Source organism: Pan troglodytes, chromosome 3 (genome assembly GCF_028858775.2).
Source record: "Pan troglodytes isolate AG18354 chromosome 3, NHGRI_mPanTro3-v2.0_pri, whole genome shotgun sequence".
In the NCBI taxonomy this organism is placed as follows: domain Eukaryota; kingdom Metazoa; phylum Chordata; class Mammalia; order Primates; family Hominidae; genus Pan; species Pan troglodytes.
This window is the reverse complement of record NC_072401.2, coordinates 157,777,767-157,805,154: the sequence shown is the minus strand read 5'-3', so window position 1 is coordinate 157,805,154 and position 27,388 is coordinate 157,777,767. Positions and strand designations below refer to the sequence as shown.

At 38.6% G+C, this 27,388-nt stretch overlaps 1 long non-coding RNA gene across 2 annotated transcripts; it reads right to left on the bottom strand.

Moving 5' to 3' along the window:
• Positions 1-150: 150 nt before the first annotated feature.
• Positions 151-26,318, bottom strand: LOC104006254 (uncharacterized). 2 transcript variants are annotated; one of them, XR_001717248.2, is made up of 3 exons: positions 25,816-26,318; positions 21,012-21,101; positions 151-3,444 (listed from the first exon to the last, which is right to left on the bottom strand). It is a non-coding gene; the product is annotated as an uncharacterized LOC104006254 (long non-coding RNA). The 2 variants fall into 2 exon arrangements; XR_679876.4 differs by lacking the exon at positions 151-3,444 and adding an exon at positions 18,920-20,909.
• Positions 26,319-27,388: the final 1,070 nt, after the last annotated feature.

Genomic DNA, 27,388 nt, shown 5'->3' with positions numbered 1-27,388 from the left:
AATATTTAATCCATTTTTATTTAGAATAAAACATGTATATATCATAAATAAAATTAGGTTTATAAAAATATCTTAAAAATGTCTTTAAGCTTGTCATTTTCATAATTAAAATTGTTTTTAATTTGCAAAACAGGATTTTCTGTCTTCTAGTGTAGGGAAGTTTTAAACTTTCCCTCTGAAGGAATAATGAGGTCTGCTGAAATAAAATAGCAATAAACAGATTAGCAGGAGAAAAAGCATGTTAGCTACATGCATGCACACAGGAACCTCACAGAAGAATACGAGACTCAAAGGACCAGAGGATTGAAGTTTCTAAGCATAAAGAAATAGCGGCTTGAGCTTTGGAGGGAGGTGGCAACAAGTTGTGGGAGGAAGAGTGGAGGCACTGCAGGGGAACACTGGTTGTCTTACTATGCAAATAAAGTCTCTCAGGTGATAAAACTTGTTTGGGGGCAGCCTCCGGGGGAATCAGTGATAGCCAGTCCGGGTGCAGGGATGACTTTTAATCTCCTCTCTGTGATTAATATTCCCTGGGTTTTGGATGAGATTCTTAGGGAGGGGTTCCAGACAATTGCATTCCTTTTGGAAGAACTTCCCTGCATCAGATAATAGAACTTCAGAGAAAGCCCCTCCCACACTTGTGGAGGAGAAACAAGGGAAAGTCAGAGAGACCTTGATTCTGAGGCAGCTTCTAAGACCTTCCAATTTCCTTTAATTCAAAGCACTCAGAATGCCAAAGCAACATACCTTAAGGTATCATTTTCTGAGCCCCAACACTATTGACTAACTAAACACTAGTCATGTGTTTTGACCTATGGGATCTTGGCTTATTAACTTTCATAAGGAGCTACTGAGTTTATATAAGAATAGCATCTTACATAATATTTCAGAGTCAGAAAATTGTAAGACATTTACAGGAATCATGTTTACTTTTTCTTCATATTTAGGAAATGGTACCATCTCAACTTAGCATTATAAGAAGTGCTAAAGTATTCTGATTGCTTCAAGTTGGGTTTTATGGGAAGCTGATAATTGTTCAGGATGTTTACTAGAGGAGTGTTCCTGAAATTGGCACCTGTAGAAGAGGGGAAAAAGAAGCCAGATTAGGCAGAGAAGTTGAGCTGAAATGCAGACCAAACAAAAGCCACAGTTGACCTTACATGGAGCTTTAGGACTAAGAAGGATTTTCAAAGAATCCATGTGTAGATCAGTCATGGAATGCAGAATGTCCCTGAAGTACTTAAAACCCAGGACAACACAGTGTTCTTCAACTGAAGCATATGTGGAGACTGATGCCTCGCGGGCATCTTTAGGTTGCACTCCTATCTGCTTAGGGAACAAACCCCTCACCCTTGAAGGGAGAAATACTTGAACAGCAGATAACCTTATTAATTACTGTGGACTTCTAATGTTTGATGTGGCTGAAGATTCCAATGCATTGTCTAGCCATACGCCTCCCCTCTCTTTCAGGTTTGACAGCAGAGGCTTCAGTCTGGTGTAGTTTGTTATTCTAACCCCTCACTTTCCAAGACAGTGCTATTGTATTTGCTATTATTGCTGTCAGAGCTGTCTGTGCATGCTCATATCCCTCAGGCCTTGCTATTTCAGTGTGCCCAATCCCCAAAAGCCTAGATTTCCATCTGCTAATAACTGCATATGCTTGTTAAACAGCTTTCTCCCAAACGTTTGGCAAGCACTCTGTCTGTGCATTGTGTCGTCTAGAAGTGCCAGGGAAATAAAATTCACCCTTTTCCCTGAATCTTTGTCCTCAACCACAGACTACATTGGAATGTCAATGTCACAGCTCTCTCACACCCAGATGGCACGTGTTTTACCCTTACTCACAGTTCCCCAGATGGAGTAAGCTCCAATCACCTGCAATGATAGTTGTCTGGATAACACATAACACTGGCTGCCTTTTCTTTCTGGCTGAATTCTCCATCCTCCAACTGTTATTTATTGCACCTCCCAAAACCACTATTTTCACTTATATCTTTGTCTCAAGGTCTTCAGGGGGAATCCAAACTATCTTTTTATTCTGCAGTTTTCTAAAACAGCTTAAAGTTCTTGGATGGATCCTGGAATCAGATCACCCTGCAGGGTCTCAAATTCAGATCTCAAATTCTCCAGATATTAGAAGATTTGGAGCAAACTACTAAAAAATCTAAGACTTCGTTTTCTATCCAGAGTTAGCATAACTCAAGGTTAAAGGCACAGTTCTCCAACTGTCAAATTTGTTTAAGACGCCAACTCAATGAGACTGTCCAACTGTGAAGTTTAAGAGAACTGTCCCCACAATATCACCTTCAGTTCAGACACTAACTGACAGTTTGGGAGTTTCCAGAGCCACCCTCACTTCAGACCAGCTGGCTACACATTTGGGGATTCCCACAACCACCCTCAGGTTTAACAGTTCACTAAAACAAGTCATAGAACTCAGGAAGTGCTGTATTTACAATTACAGTTTTATTATAGCAAAGGATACAAATTAGAACCATCTAAAGAAAAAAATGCGTAGGATGGAAACTGGGAGGATCCCAAAACTTGAATCTGTCTTTGCATCAGGCGTGCATTAAGCTCTACAAATAGATAGATGTGTGACAATATGCACAGAGTACTGGCAACCCAGAAAGCTCATCAGAGTCTCTAGGGGCTAGTGATTTTATTGGGGTTTCATTACATAGTCAGGATTAATGGAATCATCATCCACACGGTTGAGCTCGATCTCTAGCACCCCAATCCTGGGAGGTCAGGCTGATATCACTTGGCCCCAAACTCCAAAACTAGACAAAACTACAATCATACGTTTTGTCTTTCTGGCATGGCTTGCTCCTTTCTGAGTCATCTCATTGGCATTAATTATAAGATGTGGTACCAGGGGATTACCATGAATAACAAAGACATTCCAATCACTCTCAAAATTCCAAGGGTTTAGAAGTTACTTCCAAGTAACTAAAAACGAAGACCAGACCTCTCTTTGAGCTGTTGTTATGATTATTATTACTATTATTATGTTTTCTTTTTCTGCACATCCTATTTCATTTACCGCTTTGATAACCGCATGTAAAGGCTTTCATAGTAAAATTCTCAAAATAAAGTCTTGGTAGTACATATTTGCAAATGGAATACAGAGGCATTCTAGAGATCACTTTTAAGACTTGACAAAATTCAGTTCTATTTGTTTTTCATAAAGACAATTTTAATGTGAAAACAAAATATCAAATAGTAATTTGTGGTACTGAGTGAGTATGTTATGGGTAGAACATCATCTGAAACAAACATTTAGAAAAATATGGAGTGCCAGGTACAGTGGCGTATTCCTATAGTCCCAGCTACTCGGGAGGCTGAGGTATCAGGATTGCTTGAGCCCAGGAGTGCAAGGTTACAGAGAGCTATGATTCTGCCACTTCACTACAGCCTCAGAAACAGAGCGAGACCCTGTCTCTGGAAAAAAAAAAAAAAAAAAAAAAAGGGAGAGAAGTATTTCAGAAAGTGATTGTTAGGTTCAAATATAGACAAAATGAAATTAAAATAAAGTTTTTTCTACTTTAATTTTTTTCAAGTTGTTGAGGAAAAAACCATTTTATTTATTTACTCGTTTTCTTATACTGCATGAAGACATCTGGAAAATAAGTAATATGTCCAGTTATTATCGATCACAAGATATATTTAAACTGTCAGTCTGAGAAAAGTAACTATTAATTGTGTCAACTTGTCCTACGTGCAACACCTGTGCTGTGAGAAAATACGTGAAGAGTAAAATAAATATATGAAGACTATTAAAATCACAGATGAAACTAGTCCAACAAATTCTCATTAACATCTAGACCAAAATGCTCTGTGAAACCAATTTGTATGCTGTCAGGATTGCATGCTTTGTATTCTCTTCATAGCTTTAATTTGTTTGCTATCTTTTCTCTATAATCCCTGATATTAACATTGAAAAAAATACATCATAATTATAAATTTAAACCTTGACTCTATCTGGCTATTGGTCACCTTTGGCCAAAGTACATAATAATTCATAGTGAATGAATTATAAAGGTTATTTTTATATTTCCATTTGTTGTGCATGTAATTGGTATATCTATTAATTTTCCCAGGGATTTTAAATAATGAATTTTTCATTGATGGGTCACATAATGGAAAATACCTTAAAATGCTTTATCTTATGACTGCACATTATCACGGAATACAACAAAGTCATTAATTTTCAACACCAATCAACACAGTAGCCAGAGTCTGGCTCGGGAATAATGTGGACACATGAATTTGCAAATTTCTCTCTTTTATGTTTTAATATATGTATGTTCATTTCACCGAAAATTTCCCATCTAAGTGTGAGTCCAACTTTGGTCCTTGGGTTGAAAAGCTTATAATGTGGAACTTAAAGAAGCCTATCTTGCTTTTTATAGTATTTTTTATTATAATCAGTCCATTTGCTGTGGTTGCTTTTAACAACACTGTGTCTTTGGTGACCTGCAGTTTCACTATAATGTGTCTGGGTATATAAAATCGTTAGGATAGGCTAGATCAGAGGTTGCCAGCCTTGGCACCGATGACATCTTATGGGCTGAAAAAGTCTTGTTGTGGGGCTGTCCTGTATCTTGTAGGATGTTTAGTAGAGCTCCTGGCCACCGTCCTCTAGATGTCAGTAGTACCACAACCTCTAGTTGTGCTAACCAAAAATGTCTCCAGACATTGACATGTTCCCTGAGAGGCAAAATCTCTGTCTATTGAGAACTGCTGTCTAGTTTAAAATGTGTTAACAACAAACCTCTCAAATATATATCAATAAATAGAGCAACAAATGTTAATGTGTCCTCTATGCCACACATCGATTACAAGTTACCCATGGCTTTGCACCATGTTCCATTGATGTGACATCTAGGCTGACAGAAGAGCCTTAATTTAGGGCATTTCCAGTAATTACGGCAAAAGAAAAAGAAAGAATGGCAAAACATGCTAGCTCCTAAGCCTCTAATTAGAAGAGACATGTGCTGCTTCTGCTTTTATTTCATTAACTAATACAAGTTACGTTACCACACCCAATATCCACTGGGTGAACAGATATTTTCCTCTGCAGGAAGGAGTAGCAAGTATTTGGGAATAATAATATAGCCTTACACAATATAGCTATGCTTTTAATTATTTGACTTCTTGAATTTGCAAATTATAATCTCTTATCAACTCTAGAATAGTCTCAGTATGTTTTCAAATATTTTCTCTTTTTATTGTTCTATTCCTCTGGAACTTCAATTAGCGATTTCTTAAACTTTCTAAATCTCTGTATCTTAAACTCTCTTTAATTTTTACATATGCTTATTTTTTAGTGCATTCTAAACAATATCATTAGATTTTCCTTTCAGGTCACTCACCTTCACTCTAACTTTATATAAGATCCTATTCTTTTATTTGTTACCCTTAAAATTTTAATGTGCATACTTGACTTCCTAAAGGTGTATGATAATATTTCTGTTTTACTCTTAAACAACAAAAGGGTTTTAGAATGCTTTGACCCACATATCTTGGTAATTTTTGCCTAGTATATTAGTTTCCCTATGTACTCAAAATTCCATATGTGTCTTTATCACTGTTAAATTATTATATTTTACACAAATATTTATGTAAATATATCTTCTTAAAAAAAAACTATAGGACAGGCACACTGGTTCACGCCTGTAATCCCAGCACTTTGGGAGGCCAAGGCTGGAGGATCACGAGGTCAAGAGATTGAGACCATCCTGGCCAACATGGTGAAACACCATCTCTACTAAAAATACAAAAATTAGCTGGGTGTGGTGACATGCGCCTATACTCCCAGCTACATGGGAGGCTGAGGCAGGAGAATTGCTTGAACCCGGGAGGCAGAGGTTGCAGTGAGCTGAGATCGGGCCACTGCACTCCAGCCTGACAACAGAGCAAGACTTCATCTAAAAAAAAAAAACCGTAGCTCTTTTCTGGGATGAGTTTTTTTCTTAATAAATGTCATCATCTAATGGTTCTTTCAGATAAATTCTATGAGTGATAAGAATCCACCATTGTGTTAAATATCTTTATTTTAGCCTCATTATTAAATGACACTTTGTGTTGATAGCCATTTTCTCTCAGTATTGTCAAGGTTTTTTTTTTCTACAGTCAGTTTTTGCTAATGTAAAATTTGCTTCAGACAAATTATAATTCTTGTGAATCATTGCTTATAATTTGTGGTTCATCACTGCTTCTTTTAATATTTTTACCTTCATCTTGGTTTTTCTGCAGTTTTTCTATTTATTGTTCAAGACTCATGTTTCTTCTATCTCTATCTGAGGAACTGTTTATTTAACAGTCTGGAAAAATCACGTATTATTCCTTTTTATTTAGTTTATCCTCTTTCCAGTGTCTTTTCTTGTGGAACTTCTGCTAGATAAATATTACACCTCTTAGTCTATCTTTGATGCCTAAACCTCTTTATATTTTCAATTTCTTTTTTTTTCTGTACCTGACCAACTGGAAGGGGAAAGACAGATTTTTATACAGTATACAGGACATTTTAAAAGATTTTATAAGCAGGTGTGAATAAATATAATACAACTGACCACTTAAATATATAGAAAAGTTTTCTGTATCATAGAAATTATAAAAAATTTTTCCAAGGCAAAGGACACAAAAACCGCACAGTCTTCTAGGTAACAAATATAAAAACAAAAATTTCCGTATGTTAAATACAAACCACTTTGAGATTGAAGCAGATAAGTGCTCTTTTGCTTAAAAAAATACATTCTATGTGATTTTTCTTTTAGTTTACTAAGAAAAATCGGAATTAACATTGTAATTGTTAACCATATTATGCATTTTTATAAAAAGAGGAAATGCCCTAGGAATACTTCTAACTATGCAGTTTTCTACAAGCTTTGTGACCTCCTCCCATCCTCTAATCATATATCCTGAAATAAAAAGGAAAAGCAACAAAAACAATTTTTGAAATATGTTTTATTGATCTCTTCCTGCAATAATCACTATGATCCCAAACTTGGAGATACCAGCCAAACTTAACTACATGTCCATTTGATTGTTTTCTTTACAGCTATGCCATTTCATTCCTTCTCTTTGACCAGAACTTCTCATGAGATCAGCACCAGCTGCATTGCAATAGGATTGCTTTCCTAGTAATTTTCAATGGAATACATAAACAAGTTTAAACCTTTGACCATTAGACCTGAAAAATAGTAAAAACAAGAAAATATGTCTCTACATAAAAAGAACTAAAATCATTAGTGGCTGATGTCACCTACAAGAGATGAAGATACAATTGATCAGAGGAGGTCAACCTTGGAAAATTCAGTTTCGCTAAAAGAAAACAAAGGTCAAAATATTTTATGTGGATAAATAACCCTGACAACTGTAGAAGATTTTCTACTTCATATGGAATGGTTTCCTAACAAAAAAGTCTGGGCCAGGCATGGTGGCTCACATTTATAATCCCAGCATTTTGGGAGGCCAAGGCGAGTGGATCACAAGGTCAGGGGATCGAGACCATCCTGGCCAACATGATGAAACCCTGTCTCTACTAAAATTAGCTGGGTGTGGTGGTGAGTGCCTGTAATCCCAGCTACTCAGGAGGCTGAGGCAGGAGAATTGCTTGAGCATGAGAGGCGGAAGTTGCAGTGAGCCGAGATCATGCCACTGCACTCCAGTCTGGTGATAGAATGAGACTGTGTCGAAAAAAAAAAAAAAGGGTCTGAATGCTCACTAAAATATGTGGTATCAAGCTTTCCACATATCTCTACAATTAATTATTCTCTTTCTCAGTATTACTGAACACATCAGCTAGCATTTGCTGAGTGCCTATGATGGTCGAGGTCACAAACTGTTCCCACGTTAACATTCCTAATTGGCTGTATTAGTCTGTTCTCACACTGCTATAAAAATACTACCTGAGACTGGGTAATTTATGAAGAAAAGATGTTTAATTGACTCACAGTTCCGCATGTTTCTGTCGCCTAGGCTGGAGTGCAGTGGCGCAATCTCGGCTCACTGAAACCTCTGCCTCCGGGGTTCAGGCAATTCTCCTGCCTCAGCCTCCCCGAGGAGCTGGGACTACAGACGTACACCAATATGTCTGGCTAATTTTTTGCATTTTTAGTAGAGATGGGGTTTCACCATGTTGGCCAGGCTCATCTTGAACTCCTGACCTCAGGTGATCCGCCTGCCTCTGCCTCCCAAAGTGCTAGGATTACAGGCGTGAGTCACTGCACACGGCCAGAAAACTTTCATAGTGGAAGGCAGAGGGAAGCAAGGCCCAAGTTATATGGTGGCAGGACAGACAGTGAAAGAAAGAATGAAAGGTGAAGCCAGCTGGACTTCCTGGGTTGAGTAGGGACTTGGAGAACTTTTCTGTCCAGCAAGAGGATTGTAAAATGCACCAATCAGCGCTCTGTAAAACACACCAATCAGCCAGATCCTAAAAGTAGCCAATCACAGGGAGGATTGAAAAAAGGGCACTCTGATAGGACAAAAACGGAACATGGGAGGGGACAAATAAGGGAATAAAAGCTGGCCACTCCAGCCAGCAGTGGCAACCTGCTCGGGTCCCCTTCCAAGCTGTGGGAACTTTGTTCTTTCACTCTTCACAATAAACCTTGCTACCACTGGCTCTTTGGGTCCATGGTATCTTTAAGAACTATAACACTAACCACAAAGGTCCACGGCTTCATTCTTGCAGTCAGCAAGACCACAAACCCACCAGAAGGAACCAACTCCAGACACACAAGGAAGTGCCACACTTAAAATCATTAGCTCTCCTGAAGACTCCCTCACTGTTACAAGAACAGCATGGGGAAACCGCCCCCATGATCCAATCGCCTCCCACCAGGACCCTCCCCTGACACAAGGGAATTACAATTTGAGATGAGGTTTGGGTGAGGACATACAGCCAAACCATATCACTAGCTACAGATTTCTTCTGGGTTTACAGCAGCAATATAATTAAAGAGAAAAAGATAGAGAGAGCTACACTTCTATATAGTGGACCACACTATTAATGTTTATAGATACCATAGAGAAGTAGCCCGAAAAAAATTTCTTTACCTTCCTATAATGTCAAACAGACACTTCCAGCTAAATGATAATTTTTCTCTCCGTTGGTTTGAAAATGGGAAAGGTGACTTTGAAAGCAAATAAATGATCCATTTGTTCAGTATTGGATATCAATATATCCTCTTTACATTTAGATTGCTTTTATTTGTGCAGACTTGGGAATAGGCATGTCACTGCAGCACAGAAAAGGAAGATGTAGACATCATTTAAAATCATCTTATATTAAAAAGTTGTCTTGCATTCCTTGGCAATTTGGAAACTCCAGATCCTTCTTCTCACTTAAGTTGCTGTGGAAATTACTATCTCTAATCCTACCCCTATACTTCTGCAAGGGAAGTGCAGACAGTTTCTATGGAAGATGGGGATAAAACTAACTAATGTACCCTAAGTATCAGAGATGACTCAAATACAAGCCTGGAGCCAGCTACTGCATCATCTCCATGCTTCCCTGACTCAAAGAGAAGCAGTCTTACTGCTTCTGGCTTGTCCTTTGTCCTCCTGCCAACTGACAGCTGTGGTGAGAAAGATTCTGTACTGACCCTTCCTCCCATAGTCTCCCTAATCATTAGTACGAATTGTGAGAATATAAAAAACAAGAATCCCATTCCACAGTCTGAGTCATGTTAAGCAGCATTGTGTAGGGAGAAGCAAAACAGAACTTCAACAAATAGTCCTTTACTAGGCAAAAGCTATCCTGAGGTAACCCCATTCTAAATTGCTCAGAAACACTAATACAGGAATTTAAGAGAAATGAAAACATTAACACTGATTACAGCATCTCTAGAATATGTAACAAATTGTATACTGAAGATCCCCTGAAGAATGCCATCTCTCTCATGGATACAGACGGGTCTGTAAAATAGCTGTGGCATTTTAATGCTAGTGCATTCTAAAGTTCCAGATGACAGCTGCATAGCCAACATTTTAAAGTGATCAGAAAATTCACGCTACACAATGGTCACAGCTGGACCCATCGATCAAATTGTTTTTGCTCAAATGAGATTCAGTAGTTGTTAGATAATTAAACACTGCATGTTCTGGACTTGAAGATTTTCGTCATGGGAGCTAGATTTGGAAGGAAACAAAATATAAAGCTTTCCCTGTTGCTTTAGCCTGAGATAAAGATTCTTAAAGCCCTGCATGATTCTAGGACATTTAATAGTGTCTCCTTGCAGAGCTGTGCCCTATAATTATTGTTGGCTATATTGGTCATTAAAATTGAGAACATTTAACTGTTGGGGATTGAATTAAAATACTAATATCCATTCTTGTGAAAGCAAAGTGTTCAGTATGATTAAGAGGTTTTTCTCCATTCTCATGCAGGCTCCAAACTGAATTATCATGCAGAAAGAAGCTTGTGGCCCCAGTGGTCTCATATATGATGAACACTGGTTCCACCACTTCCACATTTATGTGGAATATGTCAGTTAAGATGACTTTCACGGCTGGGCATGGTAGCTCCTTTTAATCCCAGCTCCTGGGGAGGCCATGACAAGGGGATTGCCTGAGCTCAGGAGTTCTAGGCTGTAGTGAGCTATGAGTGTGCCACTGTACTCCAGCCTGAGCAACAGAGCAAGACTCTGTCTAAAAATAAATAAATAAATAAATTAAATATACTTTCACTGGAGGACACACAGAAAACTCTGATTTTAATGGCTTAAATGATGACAGTATAAATTTTTAAAATCTGATGTAAAGGAATGGTCCCAAGTTCAGTACAATCAAGGTTCAGTTCCGCTTTCACGAGATTGTCTTGGCTCTGTCCTCCCACTATTTTATTTTGTTTTTAGCTAATAATTATTAACACTATCTATGTGCCAGCCTTAGTTTAAGTACCTCAGATATGTTTTAATTCATGTATTCTTCACAAGAGTCCTATGAAGTTGACCCCTTATTTTTATTTTTACAAATGAAGGAACTTTAAATACATATTAACTCATGTATCCTCAAATATTCTCTGAAATAAGCACTAATATTACCCATTTTACGGAAAAGGGAAATGAGGCACAGAGAGATTAGCCAACTAACACAAGACCATGTAGCTAGCAAGGGGCGGCGTTGCAATTTGAAGCCAGATTTTGACTCCAAATCCAGTATTCTTCACTATTAGGCCATCTAACCTAATTGTCTCAAGATGTAACTGCAGCTGCAGGGATTCCTTTCATACCTGACCGTGTTGGTGTACAAGGGTGGAGGGGCTCACTCTCTTGTCTACATTTTTAAGAGCAAAAAGATCTTTACCAGAGGATCCCCTGCAGAACTTCACTCAGGTCTCAATTGCCAGGACTGTGACACTTGCCCAACCTGAGTGATCAGCAAGGGGGACAGACCCACTGTGATGGGCTCACGCTCTCACCACTCACTACCGAAGCCTCCTGGAGAAGAAAAACCAGGGCAATATTAATGCTCTGCCAGCAAGAAAACAGGGCACAATGGATGCTTGCTTAACAAGCAAAGATGTTGCCTATAGGCATCCACTGTAATGCTTAGGTTCAGGGAATATTGAAATGTGGGCTGAGTGTATGAAATCAAACACCCCTTAGCTGCCCTTTCTTTGGAATTTCAAATCATGAAATCATTATGCCAGACAAATACCAGGAAAGAGTAGTGCCTGAAGCAATTGTATTCTCCCTTGAATACTTGTTACACCAGAAATTCATTCTTTCCTTTAATACATATTTGTTGAAAACCTTCTATGTGCCATTTTTATGGTACTAGAAATACAATGGTGAACAAGCAGATATAGTCAGCCTTTGTGGAGTTTACATTGTATTAGAAAAAAAATTAAGTAAATATATAAATGAACACTGATTTCAATTGCAGAGTAAAGCATTAGAGAAATGGGAGTCAGGTTAGTCAAGCAATGCTCTGAGAAGGTAACCTTTGGATCAAGGCTTAAATGATATGAAGAGAAAAAATGAAAATGGTAGCTTGAGTGTTGGGCTTCAGGGCTCTGAGCACCAGCCTCATCACTTCCAATCCCAGCTCTGCAACCACTTGGGCGTGACATCACAGCTCTGTACGTCAGGCTCTTCCACCAGAAAATAAAGATGTGGGGAGGATTAAATATGTGGGGAGGATTAAATGAGTTAATACATTTTACAGTGTATGTGCTGTCTGGGTCCTGGGACATTGTGTGTCCTCAGCAAATATCAGCTGTTATTATTATCTCAGAAATAATAGTCCAGGAGCAACGAGTCATCCTTAGTAAAGCTGTGCTTTAGAGGAACAGAAGCTGCTGGGCTGGAGGGAGTGGGGTCAGCGGATGGCAGGAGCTAAATGAACACAGAAGAATGTGATAGGAAGTAAGGCCTGAAAGGCAGGCCAGGGCCAGATCACTCTGATCAGTAAGTGTCAGCTCTGGTTCTATGCTAAGGGTTACCTTGGTTTGAAATAAATCAGAATCTCTGGGGATGAAGTTTAGGCGTCAGATTTTGGAGTTCACGAGTTGGATTCTGACCTTCAGCCAAAGAGGAAAATCACTGATCTGGGCCTTGGATGCTAAAGAAAGGAGTCTGAATTTTATTCCAAGCCATTGCGACGTTTGTGGTGCCCCACCCACTTCCTTCCTCAACCTCATTTCTGTGTGTCAAGTTCTTAACTATCTTTTGGATATGTTACACTCTCTTCAGTTAGAAGAGTCTTATGACAATCTCTCCCTCCCCTGCGCCCTCCCACACTCTCTTACCTCTTGATAACACAGTGCTGCACAGATTATATTGGAGTGTATACATGCTTATTCCTCACTAGAAGATAAAATGCTCAAAAGCAGGAATTATTTATCCTCAAACAGTGTCTCGTCCATTAAGATAAAATGAAGTATTTTAAAGAATACATTTAAGGGCTTTGCTTAGAAACAATTGCTTAGACTAAAAGCTCCTGTTATAACAAAGTCCCCATGCTTTAGTCAGTCAAAGCACTCAATAAATACCCAAATGTTAGGCACTGAAAAATAGAGACAAAGATGGCTTCATCAGGTTACAGCTATTTGTTCAAACTGGGAACACATAGAGTGTCATAATATAATTAGGAACAGGACAAAACAGGAATGGAAGCTGCATGTTTCAAATGTAATTTCTTCCACCAAGTTATGAAGCCATGAAATTATTTCCTCTAGCAATAGATGAAGTAACACATATATAATCAAAATTCTAACTTTTATATTATCATGGTATAAACAGTATCTAATAGTAATGGATTCAAGTTTGGAACAATTTCAAAAGTATCAAGAAAAATCATGCAAAAATTATACCATTCATTTAAATGAATATAAAGCAGAACTCTTTGAAGCCTCAAGTGAACATGTACTTCATGGACAAAACTGCACCTAGTTTTATGTGCATAATTTATATGTATTCATCAAGTATCTGATTCTCATTGCTGTGATGGACATCTGGTTTTGTCATAAACTTACAAATGGACAAATAGTGAATGGAAGATAAGGCAAAATTACTTTCTTGGAGTCCTAAAGTGTTTTGCAATGTAATAAAAAACAAAAAATTATATTGCCTAAGAAATAAAACTGAATTTCATGAAGAACAAAGGCAGTCACTTTACATAGGAACTTACCTTGAACAGCAGTCTACAAACAAACTAGAAGCTAAAAATGGCCTTGTGAGTTCAGGGCTGGTAAGCATTGAAATGTCTGGCCAACTCTAGTTCACATTGTGATATATAGTTCTATTGGATACAGACTGTCAAAGTGAGTTAGTGTCAATGAAAGAAAATGGGAGATGGACTTTCAGATGTTCTCATTCAGCTGAAAAGAAAAAATACAGTTCAAAGAGCTTTTCCTCACTGAGCTTTTCAAATAACCACTCAGTAGGAAGGACATATTGCTTGGAAGGGAGGGCTTATAGGAATACTCAGAGAACTTGATAGCTACCATCGTTTTCAAAAGTGAATCCAGGCGGTTGCTCCTGTCCTTTCACCTCAAAAAGAGTAAACAAGTGCTAAAGATAATACAATCACCCCTTTCACATTGTCATTTGACTGGTGATGTGAATTTAAATAGCTGCTTTTAAGCAGTTTCATCCAACCAACTATGCATTAACCAATTCACAATCTCCAGCTTCTTTTAATACACACCAGCCCACGATGGCCATAGCCTGCAGCCTTCTGCAGATATTAGGTCAGGAATAGCACCACAAGTCGCCCTTAAAGTTGACAGCAGAGGCATTCAAGATAATCTAGGTGGGATATTTGTAACTTTTTTTCCTCTACACATACCACCAAATCTAGACTTAATGTGGTAAAATGCAAATGTAAAATTTAGACTAAAATTTTCTGAAGTTCAACTTTCATACAAACTATACTTGTATATATTATGTATTGACAACTCTAAGTCACCTCCCATCTGTCAAATTCAGACATTCATACAATACGTGGCATTCAATATTTTGAGCAACCTCATTTTGCATGGTCTTCTGACCAATGACTTCCTTTCGGAACGTCACCTTCTTTGTCAATAAAGCAGAGTCTGCGTCATTATTTGGATGATTTTCTTGTTCATTGGGTTTTATAAAGCATTTGTTCCTATACCATCGTAAAGATAGAATGGAAAAGAAAGATAGAAGTACCGATGCTTATAATAAGAAGGACAGCCACAAAAACAACAAGGACAGATAAGATTAAGCTGATCTCGGCCAGGTTCGGTGGCTTAAGCCTGTAATACTGGTAGTTCAAGAGGCCGAGGCAGGTGAATCATTTGAGGTCAGGAGTTTGAGATCAGCCTGGCCAACATAGTGAAACCTCATCTCTATTAAAAATACAAAAAAAAAAAATTAGCCCTGTGGTAGTGGCACATACCTGTAATCCCAGCCACTCAGGAGGATGAGGCAGGAGGATCGTTTGAGCCTGGGAGGTGGAGGTTGCAGTGAGCCGAGATCGTGCCACTGCAATCCCATCTGGGTGAAAGAGTGAAACCCTGTCTCATAAATATATATTTATTTATTTATATTTCTTTATATAATATACATTGTATTATATATTATTATATTCAATATATTGTATATATTATATTTAATATTATATATTAAATATATATTATATGTTTGTGTATATATTATATATATTTTTTAAGCTGGTCTCCTGCCTCCATAAATCCATTCATCAGGCCTCCAGTTAGAGTCTAACTGTGAACACAGAATCAAAATGTAAGACTTGTATGGAATGCTAGAAGTATGCCTTCTAAAGTTTTACCTTAAAACTTCCGGGTATAATTACAGACTTTATTTACATTTCTTTCCCCCCTTTAATTGGTCTGAAGTACAGATGTGAGTTAATTCAACCTCTTGATTTCTAATACATTATTAATAAAGTCTATATTGACCCCCTCTTTTGTTTTATTCATTTTTTTCCTCTTCAACTCAGAGATGCCTTTCTGGGTGTTGATGAGAGACTATGGCTATAAGACCAGCTATTTACTGCTTGGAATGAATCCCAGGTCAAATAAAAAAAAGGTCCAAATGAATATAAATGTTACGACTAAGAGCATATGAGTTCTTAAGATATAAAACTACTGAATATCTGTAGTGTAAGAGAAAATGTCCTTGATTGGTTCCAAACAGAAGGGTAATAAAATACGGAATGTAGAAGAGGCATTTGAGACTTAGGTTCAACACGAATGCACTAGTAAGACTTAATCAGATATTGAGCACAGAGTCAAATATTCACTCTCAAAATTGGGCAAGTATCAAATTTGGGGAAGCTAAGGGAGTAGATAAATATCAGAAAAATTGATCTGTGTTTTTAGGATCATGGAATTCTTCAGATGGGAATATCTGAATAAACCACTCACTCAATGCTTGCTGTCAGAATTGTTCTATTAAAAGTCTCCAGCATAAAAACATTTTTAAAAGGCCATCTTCTCTGCCCAACCTACATTCTGCCTCCTCCTTCTCCCACCATTCACTTTTCAAAATGGGCATTGAAATATGACCTCCGAAATCTGAACCAGAAGCAAACAAAAAGGAAACTAGTCATTCAGAGTGAAAACGTGTCAAAAGAGAAGGTTTGAGTCAAATCCAGGTGGCGATGTTCCATGAAATACTAACAGAACTCTTCATTTTCATGAGAGAGCAAGAACAGGCAGTGTTTATAATGACGCATTAACATCTGTCTGCGAATATCATCTCCATGGCACCAAAGTACACCACCCAAACAAAGGAAACTCACAGTAAGGCAAAACTGTACCTTTTTGTTTTAAAATAGGGAATTAGTATTTGAACTGACAAAGAATCATCATATACCATTGACAGGTTCAACTAAAGTATACTATTACCATAACGTGTCTTTTCATACTAGATTAGACATAATTAAAGCAGACACAACGGAAGTTTTAGTACGAAAAATGTCTCACAGTCCACCACAGTTGGTGGCAGTAGAGTACAAGTGGAATAAGTACTGCCTTTGACACTATATTTACCTATATTTAATATCAGATTTATCATTCATTAGCTTTGTGTCCCTGAGCAAGTTTTAATTTCTCTCGGCTTCAGTTAAATTGAGGAGAGTAATACACCGTTCATTGTAGGAATTAAATGAGGTAATAGACATAGAACCCTTGCAAATTACTTACCTATTAATGTCTGTACAATAAGTGTCAGCATTCTTTCTGCTTTCCTTACAAACTCGTCTCCATTATTCTAATCTAACTTCATAATTCCACATTCATTGTGAAAGCAGTTTTTTGAGGCTATAAAAATGAAATGGCTTTATATTTTTTCAGTCACTACTCTCAGCCCATATCACTTGAATTCCCTTTCCCATCCTTGAATGTCATCTTAGGCAGATATTAGAACTTTCTGAATATCTTTCTGTTTAGAATTAACAAATTAGAATTCAGTCTTGTGCATATTAAAATTCCAGTCTCATATCTAATTCAAAGCTTTCCGTTCTGCCATCTCTGGCTATGCTTGTGAAGTGAGCGAAGAAAAGGGACACGTTTTGCTTTTTCCCTATCTCCTCCATGCCCTTGACAACTTTGAGCCTGGATAATCGTGAGCAGGAGGCTGGATTGTGGGGAGCAGGAGGATATCACTGTTTAACAGGACTCAGCCACAGGGCTCCCAGGCCGGGTCATTGTTGCCCCTCCAGCTCTCACTGACTGGCCGTCCAGCCTTCTTCCAGGCAGACCCCCGTGCTGACCCTGTCCTTGAGCACATGTGTGTGGTCCATGGGACGCCCTCCTTGGGCTCCTGGGGCACAGTTCTCTGAGATGAGAAACCTGGATCTAGTCCAGTCTCCAGCCCTAGACCCTCACAGTCCACTCTGAGCCCACTGCTACTGGCTTCCCCTCATGCAGTGGAAACTCCCTCTGGAGGGTTCCACTTGACTCATGAGAAACACACTTCCTTTCCATGCCAGGGTTGTGGGTGCCCCCTGCCTTATTCCTCTCCCCTCTCTCCGTCTCGCCTTTTCCCCTGTTCAGGAGGGCATAAGGAGAAAAGCAGGAGTGTGGCCTAACCAGGCATCTAAACGCAAATCAGAATACGAGGCTTCCCTTTTTCCCGTTTTTTGCAGACAATCCCACCATCTTTCATTCCCTTCTCATGAATCTTCCCCGCTGCCAGTAAACCTGAGCACTGGGAAGGGAGTGCCTCTTCCTTAGATGAGGATGAGGGACTCAGTACTCTCCACTAACACTGTAATTCCCAGACGACTGGCCAATTTTTCTTCCCCTCCTGGGGCACCTCCTAGTATAGTCTTGGAGGGGTTCTTCTTTTCATGGGGCTGACTCTGCAGGTGTCTGGTTGCAATGGTTCATGGTTGTCTTTACAATGTAGGGTAGGTCCTCTTGCCAGTTTTCAGGCGTGAATTCAGGCTAACAGTTTTAGGGTAAAGGGAAAAATTTTCATCAGTGCTGAGTTGCAAATGGGAAACAAAAGCCTGAGAAACAATAGAATTGAATAAATGGCAAGAATCACAAACATTAGGTGTACGCAGATTCTGCTTTTTCCTCTGTGATGTGGTCACAAACTTACTCCAACTACAACTTTGTAACTAACCTAGTCTTCACAGCTCCCACACAAGGCAGTAGAAAGACTTCAGTCTATTATTTCTGCTCTCCAGCTCTCCACCATGTTCCTCTCTAGACAGTGTTTGATGTGTGAGTGCAAGGACATGTATGGAATTGTGAGGGGGCACAGGGAATAGACCCTCAGGTCTGTCCTGTGTCCTTGAGGTCCATGCCAATCCTGGCTCTACATCTGATATTTCTTGGGGAGTATACAGCCCGGTTTCTTCTCTGGATGTTCTGATTAGCATCTGTGGCTGAATCAGCAGTTGACTAATGCCCAGCACTCAGCTCATTGAGGGCCAGCCACTTCTGCCTGCAGATCCACACTTTGCTTGGCTTGTGCAAGGCTAGAAACATTCTCTGTCAGGTACCTCACCCCGATAGCCTGTGAGGCATGTAATTCTACCCTCTTAACGATGCAGTCTTCCCTGTCCTCTATGGAATTGTTTGTGTGTTTTTCTATCAATTATCTATACTGATAAGTTTCCTTTGGAAATTTCCAATAACTATTGGGTTAAGAGAGTGATCTATTAAATATTTAGTTCCCTGAGATGGTTCAGGACCGTCATCACCTCAAATGTACTTGATAGAAGAAAGAAGCCATTATTGTTTACTTCGTCATTTTGAATAGGCATTTTGTTACATTATTTGTTGCTTCAACTTTTTAAAATTTTAATTTTAATTTCAATGGTGTTTGGAGTACAGGTTACATGGATAAGTTCCAAGATTTTGGTGCACCTGTCACCTAAACAATGTACACTGTACCCAATGTGTAGTATTTTATCCCTCACCCCCCTCCCACCCTTCCCGCCGAGTCCCCAAAGTCCACTGTATCATTCTTCCGCTTTGCATCCTCATAACTTAGCTCCCACTTATAAGTGAGAACACACAATATTTGGTTTTCCAATCCTGAGTTACCTCACTTAGAATAATGGCCTCCAGTCCATCCAAGTTGCTACAAAAGACATTATTTCATTCCTTTTTATGGCTGACTAGTATTCCACAGTGTATATATACCACATTTTCTTTATCCACTCATTGGTTGATGGGCATTTAGGTTGGTTCCATATCTTTGCAATTGCAAATTGTGCTGCTATAAACGTGTGTGCATGTGTGTTTTTCATATTATGACTTATTTTCCTTTGGGTAGGTACTCAGTAGTGAGACTGCTGGATCAAATGGTAGTTTACTTTCAGCTTTTTAAGAAATCTCCAGCTGGGCACAGTGGCTCACACCTGTAACCCCAGCACTTTGGGAGGCTGAGGCGGGTGGATCACGAGGTCAAGAGATTGAGACCATCCTGGCCAACATGATGAAACCTCATCTCTACTAAAAATACAAAAATTAGCTGGGCATGGTGGTGTGCACCTGTAGTCCCAGCTACTTGAGAGGCTGAGGCAGAAGAATCACTTGAACCCGGGAGGCAGAGGTTGCAGTGAGCCAAGATCATACCACTGCACTCCAGCCTGGTGACAGGGCGAGATACTGTCTCGAAGAAAAGAAAAAAAAAAAAAAAAGAAAAAGGAATCTCCATACAGTTTTTCATAGTGGTTGTACTAGCTTACATTCTCACCAGCACTGTAAAATATTCCCTTCTCATCACATCCATACCAACATCTACTGTTCTTTGACTTTTTAATAATGGCCATTCTTGCAGGAGTGAGGTGGTATGGCATTGGTTTTAATTTGCATTTCCCTGATAATTTGTGAGGTTGAGCATTTTTTTATATGTTTGTTGGCTGTTTATATATCTTCTTCTGAGAATTGTTTATTCACGTCCTTTGACCACTTTTTGATGGAATTATTTGTTTTTGTTTTTTTTTCCTGCTGATTTGTTTGAGTTTCCTGTAGATTCTGGATATTAGTTCTGTGTCGGATGCATAATTTGCAAATATTTTCTCCCACTCTATTGGTTGTCTGTTTACCCTTCTGATTATTTATCTTGCTGTGCAGATGTTGCTTCAATTTAATATGAACAAAAATCTTACTACAATATGACAGTATTGCCCTCATTAAAACAGAGAAATGATTTTTTTAAGTTTTCAATATCTTTAAAGCTGGCAATTTTGTTAGCATTTTCTTGAAAGGTGTCTCTAATAGGTGTATATTATGGAAATCTACTATACAGAGAATAAAAGTGACACTTAAAAGTAATTTCAATCACTACAGTAACTAAATATCCCACCATAACACACAAAAGTTTATTCCTTTTTAGATTTTACAAATACATGGTCTGTAATTTGATAGTTGAAAAAAATTGCATTTAATGTCAGGAACTTACGCAGTTGAGTTGAAGGTTTTTTAAGAAATTATATTAATATCATAAAAATCAGCTTATAAAAAAACTAGTGCCTTTATTCTCCTAGCCCCTTTAATTCATATTACAGTATGAACTGTATAGTGCATAACTTTGAAAAGCCTCAGAATCAATACTTCACAGTTGCAGGTGTGGCAGATTTTTAAAGTATTTATGTCCCAAACTATCTTTGAAAATGTCCCTATGTTTATTTAACTGGTTTATTTTTAGTGTTACTGAAATTTTCCAGGTTTGGGATAGTTATGCTACTTTAAAAAAATGAAAGCATCACTTACTGATGTGTGAAATGATCATATAGATCAAGACGATGAAATAAAAACATTTTTGAAACTCCAGATTGTCTGAATTTTCAGAGGAGTAAAATAATCTGGCCTTTAGTTTACATTGTTTTAATGTGTATACTAACTACAGCTTTCCTTCAATGTGTGATGCATACTTACTGCTTGTTTTTAAGACCAAAATTAACCTCTTCCAGAAGGGTGATTATTAGCTTAGCTGGAAAAAAAAGACAGGATTCATTTAAACAAAGTCTTTGGCCAGGTCTGTAATAGCAAAGTGTAGAAGACAGACAATCAGCAACAATGACTTAATACTCACTTTCCACAAACCTTTCTAGCATGTCCCATGGGTAACTTTAAAGAGAGCAACAGTCTCTGCCTTCACCGTATCGAAAATTAAATAGGAAACCTAAAGAAAAGCATCAACACACATGAATAAAATGCCAGCAATTTGGAAACACAGACAAATGCAGCCAACATAGCCTTTATTTGTGGCACACATGCTCCTTTTTTTTTGAGACGGAGTCCCACTATGTCACCCAGGCTGGAATGCAGTGGCACGATCTCTACTCACTGCAACCTCTGCCTCCCGGGTTCTAGCGATTCTTCTGCCTTAGCTTCCTGAGTAGCTGGGATTACAGGCACCTGCCACCAAGCCCAGCTAATTTTTGTATTTTTAGCAGAGATGAGGTTATGCCATGTTGGCCAGGCTGGTCTCGAACTCCTGACCTCAGGTGATCAGCCCGCCTCAGACTCCCGAAGTGCTGGGATTACAGGCATGAGCCACTGCACCCGGCCAGCACACATGCTTTCAAAGATAAGAATATTGCTCTAATTCTTTACCTGTTTGGAAGAGATAGAGTCTAATAAAGAAGAATGTAGTACCAAAAAAATCATAGGATTGATCTATTACAATACAGAGGAATAATGAGAGGCTTTCCACATTAGAAGAATCAACAGTTTCATACATAACTTTGTACATGGGACATGTACTATTCTAAAGAGCTCGCTGGAAAAATCAAATTCTATGATCACAATGTTCAGGTACCAGTGTCCTGGTAAATTTTACTTATCTACCCTTTCCTAAAATAGAATCTTGCCACAGAATTGCTTTACGGCATTAAAAAAAAAAAAATACAGTGGCTCAAAGACCAGAGTTGCCCCATCCAACCTGGTTGTTTTTAGATATTGTCACCAGTAAATCCTTAGAGTCATCCTGTAGAGCTCTAGCAGGTTATTTAAATAAATGCATAGTCATTATATCATTTTTGTCAATAATATTCAATATTAATTCCTATAAGCACTCTTTCTATTAATCATTTTATCTTTTCTTCAATAAATTCACTATGTTATTCATGGTACTTTATCAGTTGGTGAATTAATTAGGTTTCTTCTGAATTAATCAGGTTTCTTCTGTAATTAGATTTTTCCAGAGATTACATCAGGTAATGCCCACGGGTTATAAAAAACAATCCTTTTGCCACACTCCTATGTTAGTGGGGGATCTGCCACTGGGCTTATCTCAATTGGGCTTGCCTAGGCTTTCAGCCCTAGCATGGATCACAGGCCTCAGATGGGTTTGGGTTTTCATTTCAGCACCCAGGCTGAGAAAACAATAATTTCCTGAGACTGGCTCCACTTGTGGCAAAGGGCAGATATCCCAGGAGCACTGGGGGTAACTTTATGTGTCTCTCAAGGCATCAGTTTGGTACAAGCACATAATCATTTCTGGTCACTATTTCGTTAGCCAAAGGAATTATCACTTGGCCAAGCCCTAAGTCAATGGGGTAAGGAAACAGACTACACCCACAGGGAAGCTATGGAAGGTAGGGGAGAGAAGGGAAAATTAGGGACTCTTAATACCACCTACCCCATGTATGTAAGTAAAGAGAGAGAGAATAAAACCTAGTATCTCGTAATAACTTATAAACACTATGCTAAGAAAATCATGATTGCAAAAGAGGTCAGGATGTGGCAATTTAAACTGGTTAATAAGGATGACTCAGGCTCATCTGATCCAGGCCAGGGAAGCCCCATGACTGTTCAGTTATTTCTTTCAGGCACTGATAGGGACGCTTCCATGACTCAGTTACATAGCACACCCTCCTGGCCTTCATTTGGTTTAGTATTCTGGCAATGTTTTACCAAACAGCAGCTTTTCTTCTGGGTTTAGCTCCGGCTCTCCCTCACATATTCACTCTTACCAAACCCTTTATTTTTACTCACTTAACCTGGGTCAGGTGCTCCCAATAGCCAAGCTCTCACCATAAGCATCTGGCACCGAGAACCTGACAACCATGACTACAGAGTGTTTCCTGCCTTTAAATTATCCAGCTTCTTATGGAGGATATTGCTTATTCTCAAAATAGGAAAGTCATAAATCAGCAAAAATGTTATTAATCTGGACTACTTAAGCAATATACTTAAAAATATATGATCTGATTTTAAATACTACATTTTAATTTAAAACAAAGTGTGAGTGGCCTGGCGCGGTGCCTCATGTCTGTAATCCCAGCACTTTGGGAGGCCAAGGCAGGCAGATCACGGGGTCAGGAGATCGAGACCATCATGGCTAGCATGGTGAAACCCCGTCTCTACTAAAAATACAAAAAATTAGCCAGGCATGGTGGCAGACGCCTGTAGTCCCAGCTACACAGAAGGCTGGCAGGAGAATGGCGTGAACCCAGGAGGCAGAGCTTGCAGTGAGCAGAGATCGCGCCGTGAACCTGGGAGGCAGAGCTTGCAGTGAGCAGAGATAGCACCACTGCACTCCAGCCTGGGCGACAGAACAAGACTCTGTCTCAAAAAAAAAAAAAAAAAAAAAGTGAGTATAAGCTGTTGAGCTTCCTAAATACCAAATAAGTCATGAAATATAGTAGAATAAGATAGTTTATGTTTTATTGTAGCCTTTGTCACTAAGATTTACAGTTACTTTTCACATGACATACATCCCTATATTTGATACCTTGGTAACCTCACTCAAATGATGGCAAATATGAGCTTTAAGGGTTTTGTATAGTCCTATTCAACTGATATTAAGTATTTGAGACATTATGAAATTATCTTTTTTTTTTTTTTTGAGACGAAATTTCATTCTTGTCACCCAGGCTGGAGTGCGATGGCACGATCTAGGCTCACTACAACCTCCACCTCCCAGCTTCAAGTGATTCTCCAACCTCAGCCTCCAGAGTAGCTGGAATTACAGGTGTTCGCCAACATGCCCAGCTAGTTTTTGTATATTTAGTAGAGACAGGTTTTCGTCATGTTGGCCAGGCTGGTCTCGAACTTCTCGAAGTTATCTTTTTACATTAAAAACATACATATATTTTATTCATAAAGAATCCCAGTAACATATACATAAAAACTCTTCTAATTTGAAAGTACAGAAATTCCATAAAAATTTAGCCAATAAATTTAAATAATGGCACTATCTGATTTAAAGAACATTTAGTTAAAGTTGTACTTTTTAATTTAATCTTGAATCTTTTTCAGATTAGCATCTCAAAGAAGTCTTATTCTCATGATTGTATTTTCATATGATTTGTTCATTGAATCAAAGGTCAGTCATTTCAGAGAACACTTATTGATCATCTAGTATATATTAGGCATTGAGTACTCAAAATGTAAAGGCCAGCAGTAGAGACAGCTTCAGTCATCATGGACAATATAGTTTACAGATATTGTCTGCCAGTGATATCGACAGAAAGAGCAAACCAAATTAAAAAGAAAGGCTGGATGCAGTGGCTCACACTTGTAATCCCAGCACTTTGGGAGGCTGAGATGGGTCGATTACTTGAGCCCAAGAGCTGGAGACCAGCCTGGGCAACATGGCAAAACCCAAGCTCCACAAGTACAAAAATTAGCTGAGGGTGGTGGCACATGCCTATAGTCTTAGCAACCCAGGAGGCTGAGGTGGGAGGATAACCTGAGTCCAGGGAGGTGGAAGCTGCTGTGAGCCTTAATCACACCACTGCTCTCCATCCTGGGTGACAGAGTGAGACCCTGTCTCAAAAAAAGAAAAGAAAATATATTTTTGGATAAAGTTTTATGAAGAATATAAACTTGGAAACAGGATAGAAAATGACTCGCAAGATGTGCACCGCTTGACATAGGGAGGTCAAGGAAGACATCTGAGTGAAATCTAAAGGAAAAATAAGAGAAGAAGCCAGCAATGTGTGATACTGCAAAAAGAGATTTCTAGGCTCTGCAGAAAAGAGGAAAGAGGCTGTCATGTGTGAATGAGCCTGTGGTGTTCAAGAGACATGGGGAAAAAAGACTCTTGCCTGACACCCACGGAGCAAGGGTGAGCATGGTACTTGGGGGTTCAGGGGAGTGGGCAGGGGCCGGGTCCCTGAGGGAGTTTTGACATAGATGATGGTGACTTCCAGAGCAGTGTGCCCATGAAGAAACAGCAAATACTGGGTTTCTAAAAATCACTCCCCCACCGTTCAGTAACTATACATACCAGAAGTAAACCACTTTTTGGTTCTCATTGTTATAACCTGTAAAAAACGGGAATCTTTACAGTCATAGTACCAATACAGATTTTAATAGATTTATTTAATCAAAAATCTCAAGATCTAACATATTGACTGAAAACTAACATATATTAAGCCTCTTTATTTTATGTTAATCATACTCGGAACTTGTTTTGTCGTTTGTCCTAAAACTATAATATACATACCTTTGCAGCTGGACAAAGTGGTTTCCTAGCAACAAAATGATTAGCACTTTCTTTGCAAGAAACTAATCACCTTAATATAGATGGAAGAAAAAACGCTGGCACTCTAGTAGAAGCAAAAATTCTTTCACAAAATAACTGATGGAATTTATGTATTCACCCATTCAACACATATTTATTAAATGCCTGCTAAACACCAAACACAATGATGACCATTGAGGACTAAAGGTTACTGCTTAGCATGATGTAGGGGTTCCATATTTAATACATTATTTGTTGAATTAGTATATAATCCTAATTCATAAATTATTGTACAAATGGCTCTCTAGTTTCAAATGAAAATATATTGAAAACAGTATAATGGTCTGTATTAGGTTCTCCAGAGAAACAGGACTAATAAGATATATACATGTATATATAGAGGGAGATTAAAAGGAATTACCTCATGGAATTATGAAGAACTCGAGGGCAGGTCAGCAAGCTGGAGGCCCAGGTGAGCTGATGGTTTAGTTCCAATCTCAGTCAGAAGGCCTGAGAACCAGGAGAGTCTACGGTAAAGCTCTAGTCCAAAGGCCAGCAGACTAGAGACTCGGAAAGAACTGATGTATCAGTTGGAGTGTGAAAGCAAGAAGAAAGCCTGTGTCCCAGTTAGAAGGCAGTCAGAGGGGAAGACTTCTCTCTCATTCAGGGAAGGTCAGCCTTTTGTCAGAGTCAAACCCTCAACCGATTAGATGAGGCTGCCCATATCATACAGGGCTATCATCTTGAATTCAAAAACCACCCTCACAGAAACACCTAGAATAATTTGTAATCAACTCTCTAAGCATCCGATGGCCCGGTCAAGTTGACACATAAACTACCACTCACAGTGTCCGATTTCTGAGGCTGATGAAATAATACAGATGAGTGATAACAATGGCAGTAGAAAGGAAAGATCTGCAAAGAATGAAAAGATATTAAGGAGGTAGAGAGAAATGGAGAGAGTGGCATTGTAGAGTAAGCATATTCTATGTATCCAGATCATCTGTTTATTTGAAGTTTGAGAAGGGATATGTACGAGAACAACTATAGTTGCAAAGTTAAAGCATCCCTCCCTCCAAAGCACTCCCACTGTGGTGTTGCCAAGGGAGAGTATGGATTTGTTTGCATGATTCTGGCTTTATATGTGTATGGATTTGTTTGACTATGGAACTGGGGTGGGAATGACGAGAAAAAGTAAGTGAAAGAAAGCTAGAAGATTTCTAGCCAAAACCAATAAGAACCCTTCTCTTGTTTGCTGCGGCTTCTTGGAGACAGTGCTGCACTGTCAAGGCAGCTCACAAACACACGGTTGTGAGCAAAATATTAATAACAACCTTGAAAAATCACGCAGTTAACTCTTCTGCCTTCAAGAACATACTTAAGTCCTTTTAGATATAAGATTCTGTTTACTTTCTCTTTCTTCAGAAAGGAACATTCCTCTTGCCAATTCATTATCAGAAACATTCGATTGCCTCTAAAGTATTGTCACACAAAATACTGGTGCTTAATAAAAAGTCTCTTAAAGTAACTAGGTGCTCCAATAATGCAATTATTATTGCTACTATTAATGCTGTTGAATGGTTCTTTGCTCTACCTTCAAAAGATATCAGTTGTGTGATTGGACGTGCTAATTGTCCTCCTTAGACCTCAGTTCTTTCAGTTGTAAAATTCAAGTTTGGATAAGAAGATCATTATGGAGACTTCTAGTTTTAATTTTGTACCCATGATTTTTAATAGCTTTAATACTAGATTTTTTTTTCCCTCCACTTAGGCTATGCTGTGTCTTAAAAGGTACCATGCTGCCCTCATGTGGTCAGACTTGAAATAACACATAAACGATTACTAAAACTGGTAAGTGCATTTTTAAATTTTGTTTTAATGAATAATGAATGAAATCCTACATTTGAGCTTAAAATTCACAAACAGTCAATACTCAAATCAATTTGAATCATCTATTTACAAAAGTGCCAAGCATTAACTCACTCATAGTGATG